The following is a 3,846-nucleotide window of genomic DNA, read 5'->3' as shown; positions in this document are numbered from 1 at the left end:
CTCCGGTGGCAGGCGCGCTCTTACGGGCAGCCTTGGTGGCCAGTTGCTTGCGCGGGGCCTTGCCTCCGGTAGATTTACGTGCAGTCTGCTTAGTACGGGCCATCACGTGCTCACTGTCGACTCGTCCCAGGAAGAATGGTTCGGGGGCTTGCTGCCCGACTGTTTTATTGCTTCGCTTCCCCCACCCTCGGTAGCAGCTGCACTCCCATTGGCCGGGCGGTGCTGACGTCACCGGGGCCAGGCACTTTCAACAAAAGCGAGGGGCCTCGAGTGCCAGCCGCATTCTAGCTCTGAACTCGCAGCTCTACTGATCTATCATGACCGGACGAGGCAAGGGAGGCAAGGGACTCGGCAAAGGAGGCGCCAAGCGTCACAGGAAGGTGCTCCGAGACAACATCCAGGGCATCACTAAGCCTGCCATCAGACGTCTCGCTCGCAGAGGTGGAGTCAAGCGTATTTCGGGACTTATCTACGAGGAGACCCGTGGCGTGCTCAAGGTATTCCTGGAGAACGTTATCCGGGATGCCGTCACCTACACCGAGCACGCCAAGAGGAAGACCGTGACCGCCATGGATGTCGTCTATGCTCTCAAGAGGCAGGGACGCACCCTGTACGGTTTTGGTGGTTAAGTCTCCTCCGAGCGTGCTCCCGTTTGTGAGCATGCAGTATTTAAAAAACGGCCCTTTTCAGGGCCACCACTTACCTCTCAAAAGAGCACAGAGTCCCACTTACAGTACTCCTCTAACGTAGCTTGCGCTATTCTCCCTCTCAAAACAGTCATCTCCCCGAAACCTGCACGGAAAAAAGCCCTCATTATCAGTTATGATGTCTACATTTTAATGCTAACAAGAGAAAACAAACATTATCTTCCTTGCTGTGCACGTCTAAAAGACAAAGTATTGTAAATATACTACTTTAAGTATCCTTTCCTTTCCTTTCTAGTTAAGTGTGTGTTCTTACATGCATAGGTTGGTAGTATCCAGCAGTCAAGAACAGAATTATACAGCATAAATGAAATGAAAAGAAATCTATAATGTACTTCCTTCTTCCTTCCCTTCTGAAAATTAAATATTAAGAGGGGCCTGGAGCTACCTTACTCATTTCCCCCTTAAATAAATAACCTCAAAGGAAAGGCTATTCTTGTGTGCTCTCCTGGCTAATGTTACAGATGCCCTCATATTTGCAGTGTCTCATTATTGTTATTATTATCATTATTATTAGGAGAGTTGTCTGAACTGCTCTATCACTTCAGGATTTCTCCATACTTCTGCTAAGATAGCTATAGCAGCATGATAGACAAACAGCTCTTATCTTAAGGAGTTGGTGGCCCTGAAAAGGGCCGTTTATTTATATTTTTCCGGTGAGCCAACGCCCTGACCGAGAACAGGAACTTAAGCCTTCTTCTCGGTCTTCTTAGGCAGGAGCACTGCCTGGATGTTGGGCAGAACACCACCCTGGGCAATGGTCACTCCAGACAGCAACTTGTTCAACTCCTCGTCGTTACGGATGGCCAACTGTAAGTGACGAGGGATGATCCTGGTCTTCTTGTTGTCACGGGCTGCATTGCCCGCCAACTCAAGAACTTCAGCTGCCAGGTATTCCATGACTGCAGCCAGGTACACAGGAGCCCCAGCACCCACTCGCTCAGCGTAGTTTCCCTTGCGGAGGAGACGGTGGATACGGCCGACAGGGAACTGCAGGCCTGCACGGCTGGAGCGACTCTTGGACTTGCCCTTCACTTTTCCTCCCTTTCCTCGTCCTGACATGATGCTATGATGCTCTGCTGCTCTACTTCGAAGGGAAAATGATACCGAATCACTCTGCGCACCAGTTTTGTAGCCTGCAAGGTTGCTCAACGTTACGAGCCAACCAATAAGGCTGCAGTAAGCTTGCGCTCATTGGCTAGTCGCATGCAGCCCTCTCGGTCTTAAAAAGAATTGCAAGGGGGCCGAAAAATTTACTTTCTAGGAGACATCCCAGACAACCATGCCACCCAAGACAAGCGGAAAGGCAGCCAAGAAAGCCGGCAAGGCCCAGAAGAACATCTCCAAGGGAGACAAGAAGAAGAAGCGCAAGAGGAAGGAAAGCTATGCCATCTACATCTACAAGGTGCTTAAACAGGTACATCCTGATACTGGCATCTCCAGCAAGGCGATGAGCATCATGAACAGCTTTGTCAACGACATCTTCGAGCGCATCGCCGCTGAGGCTTCCCGTCTGGCCCACTACAACAAGCGCTCCACCATCACCAGTCGGGAGATCCAGACTGCCGTCCGCCTCCTGTTGCCCGGTGAGCTGGCCAAGCACGCCGTCAGTGAGGGTACCAAGGCAGTTACCAAATACACCAGCTCCAAGTAAGGTGCCAGGTTTTCTGCCTTGCTGCATTCTTAACAAACGGCCCTTTTCAGGGCCACCACACCTTTAAAAAAAAGAGCAGCATCTGTTAGCCTTGTTATCAACTCCACTCTGATTTTATCTATCTGTCCTACTTCATATACATCGAAAGACAGTGCAAAACATTCAAATCATAAGCTAAGGAGGGAAGAACTACTACTACTACTACTACTACATTACCTTATTGCTAAAAATCCTCCTGCTTTGTCCTTTACAATGAAAACCAGACCAAGCCCCATGGCACTACAGCCCCTAAGCAAGCAGGCTGAGTGGACCTCAAAGCAGCCATTAGATCGAGGTAAAATTCCTTTGCCTGGCCGGGAATTGAACCCGGGCCCCCCAGCTACGAGGCAGGCACGCTGCCCCTGCGCTACAGCGCCGGCCCCTTCACAACCACCTTCAGTAATTATTATTATTATTATTATTATTATTATTACAACCCTCGACACTTCCCGTGTGTGTGTGCGCGCGCGCGCCAGCGCGCGCGTTTTTTTGGGGTTAGGTTACGAGAAGTGGGGTTAAGTCGAGTTAGGGTACGTTTCGCCGCGGAGCGCGACAACCACCCGCGCCCGCTCCGCGACGGCGACCTCCGAGCACACCCCTGCACCATTGCCAACGCCCCCGCGCCACAAAGACCTCCAGGAAACTCGCTTTGCGGTTCGTATGGACGTTTCAAGCTCCGTTCTCTCGCCAACGGCCATACCATGTTGAATACACCGGTTCTCGTCCGATCACCGCAGTTAAGCAACATTGGGCGTGGTCAGTACTTGGATGGGTGACCGCTTGGGAACACCACGTGCCGTTGGCTCAATTCCCTTTTTACCAAGTTTCCCAGTCCCAGTACGACAACTTACTTTCAACTTTTGCCTCAGGCCAGCAGAAATTGCTTAAATCACGTTTTTTGTTACGTCTGAAACTAGCTAGACCTTTTGCTGCTCTTCGACCCCGTGGCTATACAGGAACGAAGCTTAGCGTAGTATTGCATTTCCTCCTAGGTGACCGGCCTAACCTGGCGGCGGCGACATCATCATCATCGTTGTTGTTATTATTATTATTATTATTATTATTATTATTATTATTATTATTATTATTATTCGTCGTCTCTCTCTCTCTCTCTCTCTCTCTCTCTCTCTCTCTCTGTGTGTGTGTGTGTGTGTGTGTGTGTGTGTGTGTGTGTGTGTGTGTCGACCTAGGGGACCCTTGCTGAGCCTAGCACCGCTTCCAATTACTCGTGCCAGGATTTTAACTTTCGTACCTCCTATCGTACGTCCCTATGTCTAAACTTGCTGTTCTTATTCTTTTAGGTTAGTGTAGCTTATCCTGCAGGCCTCTTATGGCACATAACATCATTCTACGTCCTATTTCTCCCAATATTAAGATTATTAAAGGGCGGAACGAGGCTTCTAAACTCCCCGCCCACCTTGAAAATCGCGAGGAAGGTGGTTTCCATGC

At 50.0% G+C, this 3,846-nt stretch overlaps 1 non-coding gene across 1 annotated transcript; it reads left to right on the top strand.

Annotated features, from left to right (window-relative positions):
- Positions 1-3,083: 3,083 nt before the first annotated feature.
- Positions 3,084-3,202, top strand: LOC137500609 (5S ribosomal RNA). The gene has a single exon (XR_011018117.1). It is a non-coding gene; the product is annotated as a 5S ribosomal RNA (ribosomal RNA).
- Positions 3,203-3,846: the final 644 nt, after the last annotated feature.

This window comes from Anabrus simplex, chromosome 4, assembly GCF_040414725.1.
Source record: "Anabrus simplex isolate iqAnaSimp1 chromosome 4, ASM4041472v1, whole genome shotgun sequence".
NCBI classification, from domain to species: Eukaryota; Metazoa; Arthropoda; class Insecta; order Orthoptera; family Tettigoniidae; genus Anabrus; species Anabrus simplex.
Note: the sequence above shows the minus strand (reverse complement) of the source record. Positions and strands in the feature narration are given on the sequence as shown.